The sequence below is a fragment of the Camelus bactrianus genome, chromosome 5 (genome assembly GCF_048773025.1).
Source record: "Camelus bactrianus isolate YW-2024 breed Bactrian camel chromosome 5, ASM4877302v1, whole genome shotgun sequence".
Taxonomy (NCBI): domain Eukaryota; kingdom Metazoa; phylum Chordata; class Mammalia; order Artiodactyla; family Camelidae; genus Camelus; species Camelus bactrianus.
In genome coordinates, this window is record NC_133543.1 from 72,184,037 (window position 1) to 72,205,140 (window position 21,104).

The following is a 21,104-nucleotide window of genomic DNA, read 5'->3' on the forward strand; positions in this document are numbered from 1 at the left end:
CCCTATAAAATTTAATGAAAGTTTTGGATTCACACCCTTGTAGGCATGAACTTTATTTGTACAAAAGCTTCCTGGGTCCCATTCATGTACTGCCTGGGAGACAGTGGACTTCAAGTTAAAAGCGTTTAGGTTTAGTGTGTTAACCATTTACTGTTTAGAGAACTATTTCTGTACTCTTTAGATTTTACAGGTCTACATGGTTATCATGCAATGGAAAAATACATGTGACCTTTATATACCTATTTATTGCTTCTCAAGTAGCTTTGATTGCTTATTCTGTAGGAGGCTAGGAAAGAATAGTTCTTTACAAAATTGAATTGGAAAATTCTAATGAGGAGGCTGTTTATCCTATGAAAAGAACAAAAATTTCTACTTCAGATAACAATGAATTCGGTAGAAACAAACTTTATATGCTTCCACATTAAATTCTACCACAAGTCTTGGCAAAATAGATATATACTATGCAGCAAGTCTGACCTTTTGTAATGTGTCTAAGCCCTACAAGAAAAATGTTTAGGCAATGCCCAGTTTCATTTTGCTTGCATTACACCTGGGATCAAAATACTTTAACAGTCCAGTGCTCTTAGGAAAAAGACCAAAACTATCTCCTTGTCCTGGAGTACTCTGCCTTACCTGGTCTTATTTATCTCTCCAGCCTCATTCTACACCATGCTCTCCTTACCCTCAGGTCTCCTGTTACACTGGCTTCCTGGCATTCCCCTGCACAGGCCATGCTCTCATAGCCATGAGGCCTTTGCATGTGCTCTTGCTCCATTTGGAATGCTGTTTTCTGCCCTCTTTGCCTAGTTAGTTATCAGTTATTCAAAGATCACAGCTAAATTATTATCCCCGATAAAGTCAATCCTGAATCTCTCCTTCATAGCCCTTGTCATAGTTCTAATTTTGCATTTATTTATGTGATTATTTGATTATAAGCTTATTCCCCATGAGGCTATAAGCTTCATGGGCAAGACATGGTCCTTACTTGTTTTTGCTATCCAGACTATAAGGACTTGGTGCTCTATGACTATTTATTAACCATATGAAAGAATGAATAAAAGAATGAATGAATACTTGCATCATATGGCATTGACCTAGCATCTAAAATAAGAAGAAACTCAGTAACTACCTAGACAGAGGTCTAGGAGGACCTCTTTGGGCTTCAGCTTCACATGCATAAAAGGAGAACATTTGAGTAAATAATCACTGGGACCCTTTTCAGTTTTAAAAATCAGTGATTCAACAACCAAAGGTTCATCAACCAATGAACAAATTAACAAAATGTGGTATATCCATTTAGTGGAATATTGTCTGGTCATGAAAAGCAATAAGTACTGATACTTGCTACAATGTGGATGAGCCCCAGAAATACTACGCTGAGTGAAACAAGCCTCTCACAAAAGACCCTACTGTATTATTTCATTTATATATGTCCAGAAGAAGAGGTAAAGCCCTAGAGACAGAAACTAGATTAGCAATTGCCTAGAGCACATGTGAGGTAGAAATGGGGAATGACTGCTAATAGGTATGGGGCTCCTTTGGGGGTGATGAAAATATTCTAAAATTAGATAGTGGGGATGGTTGCATGATTCTGAATACACTAAAATCACTAAACTGTGTCACTTAAAAGGCTGAATTTTATATGTGATTATATCTCAATACAGCTATTAAAAAGAAAACCAATGACCTAGTGGTTATTATATGAATTCCTAGTTTTAATATTAAAATCTAAATAATTAGGTGAATATTATTTTTTTAAAAAGTAAGTTTTCAAAGAGTTAAGCCTAAGCAGTGGGAAAATCTTCCTATAATGGAGCAAAGCATTCAGATTATTCATTCTGAATATTTCTTCATTTGTTACTGTATATTAGACACTGAATTATACCCTGTCTACTTAGATCCTGTCAAAAAATGCATGAAACACCCTCCCTGATTTCAAGGAGCTTATATAATCATATCTGGAGACAGTAATTAACTATAACACAAAACACTGGGTGACAGTATAGAAAGAAAAGTACAAACCAGGAACTCTGCTGAGTCAAAGGAAAGATTTTGTTGAATTTCCATTACTCAGGAGAGCACGGTATTTAAGATGAGCTTTATAAAGTCACATATGATTTGGGCAAGCAGAGGATGGGGGATTGAAGAAGAAACTGAGAAGAGGGCAGAAGCAAAAGAGAGAAAGAGGAGAGAATGAGGAGAGAAAGAAGTTCTCATTAGAACTACAAATGGTTGATACACAAGGAATTGGGGGAGACAGAATTGGAAATGGAGGTTGAGGCCATATAACAGGGAACTTGGAACCCTGGTTGGAAGACTGTGTATTTAATTCTGTAGTAAGAGGGATTTATTGGACATTTTAGGTACGATGTTATAAATCAGTTGTTCTTTGGGAAGATTAATCTTAAACTGAAATCAACTATCTCTGGAACAAGTGTCCTGGGATGGCCCAACAGTCTTGGGATGGACCAATGGTAGGGTGGCAGGGTGAGGAAAGCTAGTAAAGACAATAATGAAGGAACAAGTCAGCACTGCAGACTCTAATGAAAAAGAGATTTCAAGGAGAAATGGGTGGCCATGAATAATGTCTTTCATGTACATGTACAGTATTTAATCTTTGACAGTCTTCAGATGTTTTATTACTTGTCTGAGCTCTCACAGTCAGAGAGACTGTGGGTGGTAGAGTCAAGACTGAAATCAAGTCTTCATTCTTTCTACTGCATCACTGCTGTGACAAAGAGAAGTCATTCAGCATAAAGGCTAAGGCAATCATTCAATATTTTAACAAGAGCAGCACAGAAGATCGCTCAAAAAACATTTTTACCAAGTAGTAGAGTGAAAAAAGAAACACCTAGCAAAACGCTTAGAAGACAATGGGACAGAAAAATAAGGCAGTAAGTGGAGAGGACATGTTACAGGAGTTTGGATAGCAAAGGGAGTAAGAAGACAGTATCCAGAAATATGAGCAGGTTTAAGCAGTAAGCTTTTAGCCTGGGACTTTCAGAAAGAGGATTCTGGAGAATGCTGGAGTAAAAAGGTATGACTGGTCAGGATCCAGCAGTGCAGCATACTCACAGGGGTAAGGCAGCCCTATGGTATTACATCAAACACCATTGAAATGAAAGGAATAGTGGCTCACAGCGAAAGAGAATGTGACAATGAATGTATGTATGTTCATGTATAACTGAAAAATTGTGCTGTACTCTGGAATTTGACACAACATTGTAAAACGACTATAACTCAAAAAAAAAGTTTGAAGAAAAAAAAAGAAGATATCAAAAAAAAAAAAAGAAATGAAAGGAATAACTTATATATCAAAAATTTATTTGATATGGACTGACCCTAAGATCAAATTTTACAGTATCTTTTCATTAATTCATCTTTGTCAATGGAATAGTTGTTTCTCCTTGTTTTTAAGTATATATCTCTTAAGAGAGTGGAAGGGAAAAATAAATATTCAGAACATCTCTCAACTTTTGAAAATGTTTTAAATGTTAAATTATATCCAATGTTTATATAGTTTCCAACTCAATTTGAATGCAGAATGCCACCTCCTGGAAACGCACTTTGAATACGTACAGTGTAACATAAAAAAAATGTTGGCGATTAGATGAGTTTTGTTATCATTTCATTATACTAACTGGCAGATGCTATCAGTTTATCTGATCATTAAAAACAGAACAACTTCAAAATACATTTAAGGTTAATAAATGTCTCTGCTGGAGTTTAATAGGAACACAACAATAACTGATATATTTCATATCATTAATGCTGTAAGTTTACTGTGGAGTCCTCTTAAAATACAAATAACAGATCTGCATTACATTGTGTCATTCTGAGTCACTTGAGCATTTGACTTTCTGCTGTGGTTATTGTTTCTTTAAGTGACAATTTAATTACACAATTACTTAACTTCAAAAAGGAAAGGCAGTCTCACAGATGCAAAAATAAATGACTCACAGACATGATCTCAACTATTAAATGTCAATTATGTATTAGGTTCAAAATGATGTCATCAAAATAAGAGCGATTTGTCCAGAATTTTCTAAAGCTTCTCTATATGCCCAATTTAATAAAGACAGATGCTAATTAAATAGTTTCTGATTAGAGTGGGTCTGCAAAGTGAATCTACTATATTTTTTTAACACTTTTTCAATTCCCTTGTTCCTTCTTCACATGTTAATACAAAGGGGAAACCTGCCCTTTAAATGTACCCCAAAACTAAATATGTGTAGTCATACCTGGCAACTCTGCATTTCTTTTATATTTTTACCCATGGATATATATTTAGAAACAGTCTTCAAGTAATCCTTCTGAAAGAGCCAGAAATCAGAAAGACTGAACTTTCTACTAAAACTCACTGTTGCACTGTCAAGCAAAAGGATACTTTCTTAATGAAAAGGCTTGATATATGATTTTAAGTGAGGAAGACCATTTTACAAATCTGGAAAAAATTTCTTTTCAATTGGATCCTCTCATCATAACACGAACATAGGTCACTGATCAATGAACTGAGCATTTATAAGATGAGTATGCACTTGAACACCCATCTATTCTCTGGTTAACACTAGCTTCTATCCCTTCTCAGAAGGTCAAGGTCTCTGCTCTTTAGTTGATTCCCAGACGACTGTCTGAAGACTTTAATAGCTGACAATACAATCTGAATTTGATACTATTCAGCTGCAAATTCAAATTGCAGATCTTGCAAAAGATGCAGGATTTCTTGAAGAGCATGAAGACAATGTTGGAGAAATGCTCAAGTAACAGACAAATCATGGAAAAATGAAGATCTGGTATGGTTAGACCAGTTTCCCAGTAGGGGTAGGGGAGAAAATCCACAAAAATGAGGACATAATATTCACTTCAGCAGATAATTGTTTGTATGTTCCAGCTACTATAAAGAAACTAGGGAAAACTGGTTAAGCTCTTGATATTTTTACAAAAACAGTTTTTTTAAAGAGACACTGAAAAAATCAAATGGGACACGAAGGATGTTGAACTGTACTCTTCTAAAATCTGTGGGGAAATTATTCTCAACAAAACCAAACATTTGATTTATTCCTTTTTCTTAGAATCACCATATTGTTGTAATTATAATATAAATATTTCTATGAAGAATTATAATAAACCTATTTCATAATACCTAACTTTACTTTTTCGAACTAAAGATTGTCTCACTTTTTTCACTATGTGAGTTTGACCTGTGCTTGAGGAAGAGTTTCATTAAATGTCCTCTTATCTGATACCAATTATTATCAGTTACTGAGGTCCTCTTTAAACACGTACCTTTGAGATAGGGGTTTAATGCTAAAGACCTAATTTCGAGTAAATCTACTTCCATAAGTGCTGTCTAAAAGTCATATAAAACTGTCTAAGATATTGAATTGATATAAAAATATTTTAGTGGAGAAGAGTGCTTACCAATAGCAGCTAGAAGAAACTGTATTTTAAAAACTGTTTTCTAAAACAGTCCAGGTATTTCTATGTACATTTTTCTTCTTTCAGAGCTTATTTATTACTCACTTTCTCTCTCTCTTTCTCCCCCTCTCAGTATATTTCTACTGGACTCATACAGTGAGAAATTCTTTACTATGTTTAAAATCCCCATCTCTTTGATTACGCATAATATACCATAACCAAATAGCCTTATTCAACAGCCCCTGAAGTTCTCAGCATTTCTCTGGGGAGGCCATTACATGTGGGAGTTTATTTCAATAGCAGAAGTATTCTGTTTTGGGATTTGCCGACAGCAACACTTTGTCTTTCCTGTCCCCTTCTACAACATGCCTGGCAAACTATAATTATCAGTATTTTTTTTTTAAAGCAGGATAATTATTTGTTATTTTTGCTGAAGCAATAAAAGAATTTAACAATGTTCTCCCCACAAATAAGACTCATGCACAAAGGGTTATAGGCTTGCCTGCCTGCACAATATGGAAGATCCCAGCTGCTCTCCACCAAACGGACTGCCATTGTTAAGTTAGTCCAGTGAAATATCAAAGACAATTTTATGGGAATCCTTTACAAAAAGCTTCCGAGACAAAGCAAGATAGTCACATTTTAGAAGATCTCCCTTTCCTTAGTCCAATTATATTTTAACTGCTCATGTTCATACCAGAGAATAAATTTATCACCAAAATGAATGTTGGAAAGATTCTTAAGACCAAGAGCAAAATTCTTTTTGCTACAATTTGTGATTATGTGGATAAGGCACTGAATGCCCCGTGTGACAGTCATTTTAGTTAACTCAAGGGCCAAACTACCAAATTAGCTCATCTGGATTAGGGCAGATTAAGACAAGGATTTGTTCAGCATTCCTGTTTCAAGGGCACTGGGCACAGACTTAATGAAGCTCAGTATCTTCTGGGAATACTAAATTGAAGCTATGATTAAACAAAAGCTATCATTCTAAGAGTCTAAGTCTGTTCATCTTTCTTGGCCCAGACCCTGATCTCCAGGTTCCTCTCCTGAATGCTAGAGAGATCCAGTGAATCCCACAGGAAAATTAATGCAAACTCGTGAATGCATGCAGTATATAAAACAAAATCCTCCAGCAGACCACGGGACCTGCCAAGTCTCAGCAAGGCAGAATTCCGAGTTCACTGGAATGTGTAACATATCCCCCCAGGCAACTGCACATTCCTCTGTCCAGCAAAAGGACATCTGTGGCTTTACCTTGACATTATACAAATGGTTCCAAATTTTTTTTTTTTTTTTTTTTGCCACCTGAGTACACAGAGCCCTTCGATTGTTAGATCAGTTTTGAAACCAGCAGCAGCAGTTGTGGGTTGTTCCACAGATGAAAAGACTGGGATGGTTACTAACAAGAAGGGTTCTTTCACAGTATTAAATTTATCCCCAAAATTGAGAGAGAGAGATTCTGTCAAAAATACGTAAAACTGTGGCTTTTCTGTTATGTAGTCAAAAAAGGATGATGCACAGAGATGAGAAATGGTTACAGAGGAACCAGACGGGGGGGGTGGGGTGACTCCTCTCCCCACTTAGTTCCTAACACTGAGCAAAAGGAGCTGCCCATTACCAAGCAGAGAAGCTTTGAAATTGTGCCCTTAAATGCTTCCTCTGTGTCTATTTCCCTCTTTTACATTACAGGGTCAATGGAACATCATTAGTGAGGATTTAAATGTTCGTGTACATTCCATTGATTGTGCTAAGCCCCACTTTCCTTAAATGAGACAATGAGACAATAACTATGAAGGCACATTGGAGGTGATCAAGTTCTCTCTGGTGATTATCCATTAGTGTCATGGTCTTCCTGGGCAGCTGTCATGGGCAACATGTGAGGCTGAAAAAACAATAATAGCTACGAGCTATGCCATATTGTACTTTTTATAGCCTTGATTAAAAGAAGGGGTTTATTTTTTCCAGAAACTTCTTAACTTCAGGTCTGAAGCCAAGGTCTGAATAGGCAATCCTATCCAGCTATTACTGGCCCCATGCTTGAAGCCAGTTTGAGTCCCGGTGAGTTAATAAAAGACTGACTGTGCACAGCCAGCTGTCCTCTTTGTTAAGGATGTCTTCTCTTTCTTTGATATTTAAGGCTGAGCAGTTTCTGCTGTAAATGGTCTCGGTTCAGACTACTAATTTTTGAACTTGAGATGTCGGCCTGAGTCATCAGTCTCCCTCCTAGGGCTGCTGGGGCGATGTTGTCACCAAAGTATCTCTTGCCAGTCTGCATCCTATTTCCAGAAATGGGGCAAGTTGTGAAGCCATTTTAGGCTTTGGTAGTAAATTTCCCATCTGCAATAGTTACTTTAGAGAAGTGGCACCAAGCCCTGTAGGTCGCTCTTCACGCTGACGAAAACCCCAGTGGAGAGCTAGCCCAGGTTTGGCAAGCCCAGAATCCACCAAGGTTGCTACAAGAACCTGAGACTTCTCGGTCTCTCGCGCTTGTCAGGAGAGTTGGTTCCTGTTCTGTGAGCTCATTAAAAGAGACTGTCAGTGTGACTATGCACTTTCATCATTGGTAGGTATTAATTATCAATACTAGTAAAAGAAGTTTAGGATTTATTTCTGTGTTCATTGACCTATTTACACTAGCTCTTCAAAGTGCTAAGATCCAATATTTTTAACATCAACAGTGAATGTAAGCTGCCAACTTTTTCTTTTTAACTGAGAGGTAATTTGTTTCATTTTAGGGGAGTATACAAAAAGCAAACAGCTGAGCCTTATTTGAGCTGAAAACTGAAGGCTAGGCATATTGGGCAATTTCTTAACAGATTAAAGTTCAAAAGATGAACAAGTAGTCTAGAAAAACAACAACAAAATTATACGGCTGAATCAGGTGTATAAATTAGTTTGGGAGATTTTTCACCACAAAATGTCTGTGAAAAGAGGAATTTATGAAGCTCAACCTTAGCTTGGAAGAATTAATGCACGTCACATAAGCAAACAACCCCTCTCATCCTTAAACGTCATTAAGTAGAGAGAGTGTTTTGCAATTTAATTTTAGTTTGTGGGTACAAAGTGTAAGTCTTTGAAAATTAAGACTTATTTTAAAAAATATTAGTACTCCTTCAAAGAAGACTAAGATGTTGAATTCCCCTTATCTTTTATCTGCAAGTCCTAGCAAAATACATACATTGCCAACCAAATGTTATCTGACCTTGCAGAACTGATTCGTAGTAAACTCAAGAACATTATTGATGGAACCCAGAATCTATCAGCATTTTTCTCATTTACACACTTGGTAAATCATTAGCAACACAAGGGGGAATGAACATAAACAAAAACCAAAAACCAAAAAAACTCTCAGGAGCATACCTTTAGAGCATATTGATTTCCAAGCTCTTTGCATTGTGGACATAATTCATAAAAGTTCTCTTTATAAATAATGAACAGCTATTTATCTTCTTTTAAAAGCAATGTTTTACATGTCAAAGGTTATTAAATATCTTATGAAAACAAACAGCACTTTTCCCTCTAGATTCAAAAATTTATTTTCCTGAAGTATGAAACCTAAAGTTAAGCCTAAAAAGAATAAGGAATAAGATGAAAATGTTCCAAAAATAAAATCCTACCTTATTTTGATTAAAAAATAAAAGAGAGGAAAAAAAGAGGGAAAACTGGAAAAGATTAATTAACTATAACTAGTGTTTGACACTAAATATAAATTAATATAAATACAAATAATTGGAGTACCAGTCACCATTTATCGACTGTATCTAAGTACTGATACTGATTTGTAGTTGAAATGTCATTAGGTAGAGAGTCTGAATTACAACTCAGTTTTAATTTGCAGATACAAAATCTAAGTCTTTAAAAATTAAAATTTGTTAAGTACTTCACAATCTTACGAGGTACTTCGCAATCAGAGTGACTTGTACTTCTCACAACTCTGAGGCAAGTGTGATTGAAACTGGTGAGAAACCTATCCCCTCAGAGTAACTGGCCAAGAGCACACATCTGTCTAGGGGGGGAGCAGAAACCTGAACGGACCTGAGCTATTAGCCCCTCAGCACTAGGTTTACTAGTCATAAAAAACTGAGCATGAATCTGTGCATGCAAATTCATCATAACCTTAACCTGCAGGAGAAGCTGCACAGTCACAATCCTAGCTCAACTGATGGAGTTGGGCAGAGAAGTAACAGCAGAGCATTTGAAATCAGGTAGCACAGAGCAGCATGAGCACCTGGGGGAGCCTGCAAATTCCAGGCAGCTGCCTCCAAGCTCACTCACAGTGTCTTGGCTCCACCAGCCCCACAGGTTGTTGTGCCACTCTTTACTCTGCAACAGGGACAGTCAGAGCTCCTGCAAAAGATCACATCTGTGAGGCAAGAGGCAGAGAGTGAAAACAATTGCTCAATAATTTACCTTTCTTTGACTCAGGTACCCATGGACCCTTGCAGCTTTGGGGATTGGTAGGGATTTTGATACAAGTATGGAGGGAAAAAACATCTATTGAGAATAGCGTCTGGTGGTGGATGACCCTGGAAGCAGGCTGTAGAGAAGACAAATCCTGTTAAGCCAGCCGAGAGGAGTGAGAGCAGCTGGCGGGTCCGGAGGCTGCAATGGCTAGGAAAGGCTCAGAAAGATCTGCATTGCAGATAAGCCCCATGGGAGACAGCTGAACTCTTAACATCTCCTCAAGCCAGCTTCTCCCCTGAGAGCAGAGTGGCCTCAGGTGGTGTAATTTAGAAACCGTATAATTTCCAGGCTTTTCTGGTGACCTTGGGTGATCTAGCACAATTTCACCTTTTGTCTTGCTGCTTTTCACCTGTCAATGTCTTTCCTGTTTTGGTGGGGTAGGGTGGGCAGAAAGGAGGAGAGGGGCACAGTAAGCAGAACTGTGCAGTACCTTCCACACTTGTTTTATAGGTCTTATCTTTTATTTAGTGTTAGGTTATGTCTTTATCAAATTTACATCACTCAACATCAAAACAACATAAAGAAAGAACTGAGCGTCTACCTTGCCTGTGAAGAAGAAGGTGGAGAAATACAAACTTGGAAAGTCATAATATCCACTACCAGTTACAGAGCTTCTGCTATGTAAATTATCTTCATTAATTCCTGCACTATACTAATGACATTGTTATTATCATTCCTGTTTTATACAACAGAGGCTTGATAAATTTCCGGTTTCTCATAGTTGATGAGGGCCAGATCCTGGATTTGAACTCAAGGGTATCTAACTTCAAAGTCTTACTTATTCGACTACATTATAACCTAGCATTTGTTAAATGCCTTTTATGTGCCAGACATTCTGCTTGCAAAAGACAATAATAGCTATAGCCTCCAGAAATTTCTGCTCTGTTGGGATGAAGGCAATTATAATAAATAGTTTTTTAAACAGAAGCTGTTATTATTTAAAAAAAAACTTTTTTTAAGACTTCATATTTTCTAGAATGTGTTCCCAAATAGTAATTTAGAATTCTGTAAACAAATAACTGTAATTAAAGTCTAGGAAATGATCACAAGAAAAGTAATTACTGGTAGGAAGCAGAGATGAATAGGTGGGGCACAGAGGATTTTTTAGGGCAGTGATGATACTCTGTATTATATTATACTGATACAGATACACCATTATATATTTGTCAAACCCACTGAATGTACAACACAGTGAGGGAGACAAGGTAAAAACTATGGACTTGGGGTGATTATGATGTGTCGATGTTTATCCTTGGTGAAAAATGAACCATTTTTTCATAAGTGACACTGATACTGGGGGAGCTGTGCATGTGTGGGGGCAAGAGTTAGATGGGGAATCTCTGTACCTCCCTCTCAATTTTGTTGTAAACCTAAAACTGCTCTAAAAAATAGTCTTTTGAAAAAGAGGAGAGAGAGAAAAATAAAGTAAATATCTACTTAAAAGGAGAGCACATGCACGGTTTGGGAGACCCAGAGGGTGGATGACATTTTGATAAGTGGAACTTGACTGAGATGTCAGTTAGCTATGCTTTTTAAGGAAAAAGAAAAAAATAATGGATCAGTCTGTCAGTCAGCATTGTTCTTTGACCACCGACTCTGTCCTAGTTCTTTCAGTAGATTCTGGGGATCAGGAATGGGACAGACACTCATGGTCGTTTTAGTTTTGTTGGGGAGAGAGGCATTAAACTGATAAATGTAAGTGAGAGACACAGAGGGCTACGGGAGCACGTGCTACGCACACCTATATTAGACCACAGGCTGGGACACGGCATGTGGCTTAACCGTGAAATCTGAGACCTAACCAATGAGCAGGACTTAAGTGAGTGGAGGGGCAGGGGAAATGGGAGTGGAGTGGGAGGTGAGGAGCTTAGAGAGGATGCTTTAGGCAAAGAGCAAAAAAAAAAAAAAAAAAAACCACGAACAGGCAATAGCCCCGAGGCAATAAACTCAGGACAGGCCTGCAAAGTCAGGAAGAAGCCAGATCAAGGATGGCCTCGTAGCAGTTTGTAGAGTCATTATGAATACTATGGCTTTAAAGACAGGCATATCATGGTTATACTGTATTTTTAAAAGATAGGTCCAGCTACTATGCGTATAATGGCTTGAATGGAGCAAGAGTTGATCAGGAAGCGGTCACAGTTGTCAAGATCAGAGGTGATGGGAGACCAACTAACATAGATACAGATGGGGATAGAGAAATGGATGGGTTTCAAAAATGTTTCGGAAATAGAATGGATAGGACTTGGCAACAGACTGAATTGGTAAATTTTAAATAACAATTTTAATAAAAAACATTGTTCATATAAACAATATTTGCTAAAATGACATTTCAGAGCCTTTGAAAATAAATACAAGGTTGCAGAGTTGTTGTACCAATGATGACTAAGGTAGGCTGTAAGTACTGGGAAAACTCCAAGTAACTGTGGCTTCAACAAAATGGAAATTCCTTACAAGATTATCTCATATTCAAACTGGCTGCTGAGGCTCTGGCCATAACATCTGAATTTCCACCAGTAGAAAGGAGGACGGAGTGATGAGAAGCACACTCCTTCCTTTTGAGCCGTTGGCTTAAGTTTCACAAACAACTTCTGTTCATTTCTTACTGTCCAGAAATTAGTCATATGGTTACACCTACACGCAAGGAAGGCTGGAATTCTGGATCTCACTCTGAATGGCCGTGTGATCATGAACCTCTGAAAAGCTGGAGTCATTATTACTGAGGAAGAGAGAGATCATCGATACTGCGGGTAATCTGTGCCACATTAATTATGAGCCAAGGCCACAGGCATGGATTAGAAAAAAACAAAACTTATAAATTGTACCAGCCTTTTAAAACAGCAGAAAATTAAACCACATCAAAATGAGCTCACTTTGAATTAGCACTCTGCATTTTGCCTGAGTTGCCAAGTACATTTTTTAACCTCAATTACAACCTAGATGGGCTGGCTAAGTTAAACAGAGCCTCCCCGTCAATAAATATGGTTTTGTACTGCTACAAAGCGGCCTCAGCTATGCCAATATTTGAGCATAGTTGTTTATGGTTTCATTTCCTTTACTTTTAACAGTGGCCATAAAAAGCCAAACAAATGCATTTTATTCACATTCCTTTGAATAAAGCCTTGAATTTAAATTATGTCACTGGATCCATTAACATTTAACTGTGGCTGGTGACTTACCCTCTACAGACATTCGATTTTAGAATAATAACCGCATGCATAAAATGAGAATTAATAGCACTCAGATAGCACATCGTCTGTGCATCACTCAGCATGCATTCACATTGATTTAGTTTATGTTCTGTCTGTTTGATGTGTTCTCCGTTTGTTTCCAAGAATAAAGGCTATCAATAGGAGGCTAGCTGTTAATAATTTAGGGAAAATACTCCTTTTATCAATTATCCACAAATGGTCCGCAGGACGTTGAAGTCAAAGACTGCAGTGACTCTTAACTTTCTTTCTACATTTAATTTTTTTCTTAACATTTTTTCAACTTTTACAATTAAGCTACTCTACTGTTCTCATATTCTTTATTTTCCTTTTACTGGGTCCTTCAGGTCCCGACCTCACTGAGAGAGCAGAAGCCATATGGAATAGTGACAGCTAATTAGCAGGACTAAATTACACTCACTATTACATAAATATTCACATTCTTAATTTTGCCCAGCAAAAGGGTCACACAACATTAGAACATATATTCTATGCTAAACCGGAAAATTCACATTTATTTTAACTACAGTGTATCAACTACATTCTTAGTCTGCTTTTATCTTTGCCTTTCTATCGGGTGAAAAATACATCCATGAGTGACAATGAATATACGTATGATCATGTATAACTGAAAAATTGTGCTCTACACTGGAATTTGACACAACATTGTAAAATGACTAGAACTCAATAAAAAATGTTAAAAAAATACATCCATGAACAACTGCTTATTTTAGTATTGCTACTAATGCATAATTTTTTGTTCTTTTGCATTTCACACAGTGTTTTGGTTCTAGTCTCAACTTGGCAACACCTTGTAATTTCTGTTGGGTAGGGAAGGAGTTTTCTTGTAACTGGCTAATCTCCAGGTTTGAATTTACTTGTTACTCTGGATCCATGATAAAGTCTTACAGGTGAAGATAACTTAGCGGGGAGGGTTTAAGCTCAGCAGTAGAGTACATGCTTAGCATGCATGAGGTCAATCCCCAGTACCTCCATTAAAAAAAAAAGAAAAAGATAGCTTATATTTATTTTCTACTTTACAGCTTTCAACATACATTTATGTTCCATCTCAACCCTTAAAATCAGATACCATATCTATTATACAGAAAAAAAAGGCTCTGAAAAGGGAAATGATTTTTCCACTAGCTAGTGAACAGTAAAGGTAGAACAGTGTAACTAGTACAAAAAAGTGCTGCTTAAACATATATTGATGCTATATAAATTCAGAGTAAGGAAAATTAAATATGAACTGAACCATGAAGGAAGAGTCACCACACTTCTCCATTCTCCTAATTATCATTAAAACGATAAAAATGTTGAAAAATAATGTAACTCTCACAAAAATTTTGAAGATATTCCAGAAGTCAGAATGCAGATGGGCTGAGATAGACTCTAGAGAAGAAACACTAGGGCAGCTACTGCTGGGAGCACCTGAGTTGACAGCAGGTCTATCCCAAGGAAACCTGGAGAAACTCCAAACTTAAAGTCTTCTAATACAGAGTCCAGGGGGGCTGTGAGACTAGTATCGTGGTAATGCACTAAGAAACGTGATCAGAGTCATTGAGACCCTTTCTCTTCTCCTCCTTTGCACGACATTGTTAGCTGACAGAAGAAGCTTTTGCCCCCAGCAGTGCAGATAAGGACAAGTCTTTAAGAAAAGCAAGTGGTCAGTTTTGGAAACAGGTCTGATGTGGATAAATCCATGCAGAACTGAAACACATCGTGGAACGGTGGGGATCCTAACCTGCTCACTGGCCAGTTTCACCTCCATGCTCCTCCAGCAACGTCTGCTCCCTGACAGACTCTGCTCATGTACCCAGAACTAACAGTCAGCCCTCACGGGGAGTGAGAATACAGATCTGTGCAACTGCTGAGGAAACTTACAACAGCTACCTATGGTCCTCAGCCCAGTTCTTCCTTCACTAAAACAAACAAGAAGACTCTTCAAATCAAGACATTTCAGAAAAACCAGGAGCATAAATAGGAAGAATACTTTAAAAAATGACTCCTGGAGAAATAGAGATGATTCAGGGGAACAAAAGAGAACTTAACAATTACAGGTATCTTTGTCAGAGAGATGTGAAAGAATATTCCATACTTTAAAAATGAACTTCCTTCCAGAAATGAGTTATAGAAAAGTATCAATCAGAGAATAAGAAAAAATTCCTGGGAATTAACATACGATTACTCAAATAAGTAACTCACCAAACTAATTTAAAAACAGAATCGGCAGGGTTAAAGGCAAATAATAATTCAGCTGATAAGAAGAAAGAAAACTCCTTGAATGTAGAAAAGGTGAAAAAGGGATTTTAAAACTATGTGGAAAAGGAGATGAAACAGATCAATACAGTAAATCTAACATTTGTCAGTAGGAATCCCCTAAATGTGAAACAGAGGCAGAGATAACCAGAAAAAGAAAAAGAGAAATAATCTCATTGCCAAATTAGATAAATGATAAAAGACCTTCATCTAGACACATCCTTCTGAAATTGCACAAAACCTCTAAAACCTACTATAAAGAAAAAAAATCAAGGTTATTCACAGAAGAATGAGAACCTGACTGACATAAGAATTCTTATCAATAATGCTGGATGCTAAAATAAAATAGAGCAAAACTGCATATCTAGCCAAATTATCAATCAAATGTGAGTACTATATGAAGACATGATTTGAAACATGTAAGGACTCAAATTTATCAGTAACCTGCCATATATGAATAAATGCCTTTAGGAGAAACTCCAATAAAACAGAAATGGAATACAAAAAAAGATAACATGAGATAGAAACTACAGGGAGAGAAGAATATGGCCTAGAAGAAAGGCTGGCAAATTATGGCCCATGGGTCAAATACAGATACCACCTGTTTTTGTAAATAAAGTTTCATTGGAACTCAGCCATGCCTATTCATTTACTTACTATTTTTCTTTTTTAAACTTTTTATTGAAGTATAGTTAATTCACAATATTTCAGCTGTACAGCAAAGAGATTCAGTTATACATATTTATATATATATGTTCTTTTACATAATAGGTTTTTACAAGATAGTAAATATAGTTCCCTGTGCTATACAGTAGGTCCTTATTGTTTATTTATTTTATAAACAGTAGTGTGTATATATTAATCCCAAACTCCTAATTTATCCCTCCTCAAACCCCCCTGCTCCATGCCCACTGCTTCCCCCTTTGGTAATCATAAGTTTGTTTTCTATGCTGGTGAGTCTATTTCTGTTTTATAAGTAAGTTTATTTATATCTTTTTTTTTTAGATTCCACATATAATTGATATCATGTAATACTTGTCTTTCTCTGTCTGACTTACTTCACTTAGTATGATAATCTCTAGGTCCAAGCATGTTGCTGTAAATGGCATTATTTCACTCTTTTTTATGGCTGAGTAATATTCCATCACACACACACACACACACACACACACACACACACACACACACACACACACACACACACACAACTTCTTTATCTGTTCATCTGTTGATGGATTTCTGGGTTGCTCCCATGTCTTGGTTATTGTAAATAGTGCTGCTATGACTATCTGTTTCTTCTGTGTTACATAACAGAGCACATTGTAGTTGTGACAGAGATTGTATGATTAGCTGTAATGGAGATTGTATGGCCTTTAAAAACTGAGAGTATTTACTATCTGCCCCTTTATGGAAAGAGTATGGTGACCTCAGTCTAGAAGAAAGAAATTAGGTTGCAAGAGATTAGAGTCACTGAATCTGAATCAGAAGAAATCTTAAGAGAACAGCAGTCATTAAAATGCCTTTCATTGGGATATGAGGTTGGGGATGGGTTTAGGGAGGAAGACTCTGATTTTATTTTGGTCCCTTTGTTTGGCTTGATTGTTTTTTACCAGGTGTAGGTATTTGGTTAATTAAAAAATAATAAACTCATCACTCATTCAAAAACATGCATTGCATGCCTACTCTATGGTAAGCAGTTTTCAATGCTCTGGGGAAAGAGCGGTGGACAAAGCAAAGTCCCCATACTTTTAGACTTTAAACTCTGGTGAAAGGAGATAGAAAATAAACAATCTTAGCACTCCTGACATTTTGAGCCAGACAGTTCTTTGTTGTAGGGAGTTTGTCCACTGTAGGATATTTAGCAGCATCCCCTGCCCTTACACATTAGTTATCAGTAGCTCCTGTCCAGTTATGACAATCAAAAATGCCTCTAGATATTTTCAAATGACCTCTGGCTGGGGGTTGGGGGGAGGGATTGTATTTGGTTAAGAACCACTGGTACAGGGTAAAAAGGTTTAGCTTTGGGGCCAGCAGATCAAGGTTTTACTTCAACCTCCACTAATTGTTAGCTATTAATCTTTGTGAAATAAATATACTTAACATCACTAAATCTCATTTTCCTCTTCTGTGGAATGAGGATTAAAAAAAATACTCTGCAGGTGGTTTCTGCTGCTGATGCTACTTCTCCTGTCTGTTCTCCTCCTCCTCTTCCTCTTCTTTTTCTTCTGAAAATGTATGTACGTGGCACATAGTATACATTAAATAAATACAAGCTATTATTATTTTAACTATAATTGTAGTAATGATGACGAGGAAGAGGAGAAGAGGAGCGTGAGGAGTGGAGTGTGAGCGAGCTAAGGGTGGTGAGAGATGACGAGAAGTCCGTGTAGGCCTGGGATGCTTGGGCTGGTCATGCTGTCTCCAATGAAACATTGTGATGATGGAATTGTGCTATGAGATGCCATGTTCTAGAAAAATAACATGGCTCTGGAGCACTCGAAACACAGACAGCATGACTGAGGAAGTAAACTTTTAATTACTTTTTGTTTTAACTAATTTAGATTTAAATAGTTGCCTGTGGCTAGTGGCTACCATATATATTGACCAGCACAGCTCAAGAGAGCGAACAAGAACCAGTGGAGAGGAAAAAATGGGAACACAAAGAGCTTATATTACAGTTTATACTTAAAGTGAGATTAATTGGGTGATGGTGTTTGCGGCAGGGAAAGCAGATAAAAGCATTTCAGTATCCCGGGCATGCTGTAATGAGAGCCTGGATGAGGGTGGGGGAAAGAAGAATTTGGGGAAGAGGTGGGCCACCACAACGAGAATGTCCTCAGTGCTTTCATTCCTGTTGCTGTCTGCCTCGAGACGCTGACTTCAATTGCGACCCAACTCAGTGACCTCTGATATTATTGTTTTTCCTTACATATGATACACTTCCATGTCTACCTCTGAGATCATAACCGAGATCCATGGCTTCCAGCTCAAAATTCTTCATAAGCTCTTATAATTATCCTAATAATAGGCAAATCATAATGCCTGCTTTTAAAAATGTTTCTCCATAGATCTGATTTTCTGAAGTTTTAATCACATTTTTTGTGAGCCTGGGTTCTGGCTGAGTTATCTACCACTTCCTTAAAATTCTGTAAAACTTAGAACTAACTGACAAATTCTTATTAAACTATCCCTCCATCAAGTGCTCTTTAAATCAATAAAACTACTTTTTCTGTGATTTATTTAGACTTATCTCCTTTTCATATTGAAAAGTTTAAAACCATTTCAGTGAGAACTGTTATTTTTACTAGTATTTACTGAGCTCCATGCCATGCTCATCCAGGACTCCAAAGAGCAGAGGCCTTTTGGGAGAGTAGAATAATCCATTTAGTGGAGGTCACAGCTACCTTGAAGCGGGTTCTTTATTTCAGCAGTCAAGTCAGTGCATTATTAAAATAGTCTAGATTTAGGACAATACATTCATTTATCGGTTCTGGCTGCACAGCACTAAAAAGTAAAGACTTCAGGGCCAGAACAAGGATATGCACCCAGGTTTACCATTTTCTAGTGGAGTGACTTGGGCAGGTCATTGCATTCTTCAAACATCAGTCTTCTCATTTGTAATAAATATAACAAGATCTGACACTCCTATTCCAGAGATTATTGTGAGCTTTGGGATGTGACATATTACAAAATGCTTTGTATCCCTTAAAAAATTGGTACAGATTTTTTTTTTTAAATCTAGTATGTATATACATGACCGGGATATTGTGCTGTACACCAGAAATTGACACACTAACTGACTGTACTTTCATAGAAAGAAAGGGAGAAAGAAAGAAAGAAAAGCAAATAAAAAAAATCTAAATGCAACTTCTTAGCTGGTCACATTATTTTAACAATTTTATAACCCAAAGTCTACATCCTGGTTCTTTCTGTGAGCATAATGTTACGGAGTAGAACTAAAAATGCATGCACACATTAAGCTACACATTACATTTATTATAGCCCTTTGATTTATTGGGCCTTCCACCATCTTGCAGAGGAAAAGTAGAGTGGTGTGATCAGAGTTATATAAATTACTCAGGACCATGAGTGCTTGTATGATTTAAATATTTTTTTCACTGTTACGTCTCGTATTCCTCAAACACCAATATAATCTTGGAAAATCAGTTATTTTAAGGATCCCTCTCCCCAACCATTTAAAGTATTGGCTGTGTAGTTATTTGTTTTTAAAGAGTCTATAATATCAGAAATTCACCTGCATCTTTGCTCAAAATTGAGCTAACTAGCTGCTCTTAGGCACTATGTGAGAAGAATCCCAAATGCCTACGTGTTGCATCTTATTCTACATATATAACATGAACTCTTAGCATGAGAAAATCCTACAGTGAGCAAGAAAATATTTTTAAAGAAAACTAAGTACAAACACTGATTATTTTGGAAATAAAACATAAGATCTTCCTAAAGAGAAGCATTTCCTAAGTTCCTATACAATGCAAGAAAATATATTTTGGTTGTAATTTGTTAAATGGAGTAGCTTTGTTTTAACAATTGCCAGATGTGGATCAGTGTACTTCCGCTGCTTTAAATGGTCATAATCCAGAGTCATTAACACCAGAGAGAATCTGAAGAAAGGTTAATTCAAACCATCTGAGGCAGACCCAAATGGAATCCACAAAAATTGAGGATTGATTCACCACTTTTTTTTCTTTTTTTTGAGAGTGGGAGAGTTTGCATCAGAAACACCAAAGATTTCCCTGTCTAGTCTGAGACTCTGAACAATTGAATGAATGGCAAAAGAGCACAGGCATGGTATTCAAATTCCGGAAATTTTATCAAGCCCAGTTTGACTATGCAAAGAAGACCAGTACTGCCCATTATAGAAAGACTAGAGTTTCACACACACACTCATGCACGACCCTCATTTTCTTAGCTCTGACTTGGCATATGCATCAAGGGCACTTTCTGTGTAGTCAGCAAGCAAGTACTAAGATGCCTAAGACACGGTCTCTTTCCACAGGGGTTTTTCCTAAGTGTTCTCCTTGAAGAAATGTCGTTTCCAATTTAAGTTGACTTCTGTTCATATGAAAACTAATTTGAAACTTCACTGGAAGTTTCAATTTAAAGTTTCTAATGACACTGCTCATGCCTCCTTGGCTGCTGAACACCAAATCACAAAACGACTGTGACACGGTGTAAAGATCTGGTCATGACATGGTCTACAGATAGAACAAGCCTTTCAACAAAGGATAAATGTTAATAACTAGGAGGACATTAGAGATGTTTAATATGCACTTAAGTCGTTTTTTCTGGATGATGAGTATGTCGTATTTACTCGATCTGTTATTTTCTTAGACATTTCATAGCTGAAAAGTGTGGTGTGGAAGGAAGTAAACAAAGACTCCCATGCTCCTGTAGCAATAAGAGAGGATTGAGAGTTACAGCCTAGCAATGGAGGCAGAAAGATAACACCTCTACAGACGGAGTCTATCAGGGCTTCCAGGGAACACTTAGCCCCTCTGAATACTCTAATCATCTATAAACACTTACATCCTTTATTCAGAGGAATGCAGGTTGCGGTCACCAGCCAATACAGTCCTTTAAAGGGAAATGATTTTGTTGGGAAAAAAAAAAAAATGCATTCATTAAATCAGAATCTATCCTCAACAGCCTCCTGTGACTTTAAGAAGTGTCTCCCACGGCTTGTATTCAGATGTGGGTGGCAAGAAGATGGGATGTGGAAACCTCACGTTAAGC

At 37.2% G+C, this 21,104-nt stretch overlaps 1 protein-coding gene across 14 annotated transcripts in view; it reads right to left on the reverse strand.

The window, feature by feature from the left end:
- Positions 1 to 21,104, reverse strand: part of MAP2 (microtubule associated protein 2) — a 263,519-nt gene that overhangs the window by 108,522 nt on the left and 133,893 nt on the right. The window contains exon 4 of one of the 14 annotated variants that reach the window (XM_074364074.1): positions 9,650 to 9,768. The exons of the other annotated variants lie outside the window; for them this stretch is intronic. The gene's annotated coding sequence lies outside the window, so the exon portion shown is untranslated. The remainder of the gene's footprint in view (positions 1 to 9,649; positions 9,769 to 21,104) is intronic. 14 annotated transcript variants of the gene reach the window in all.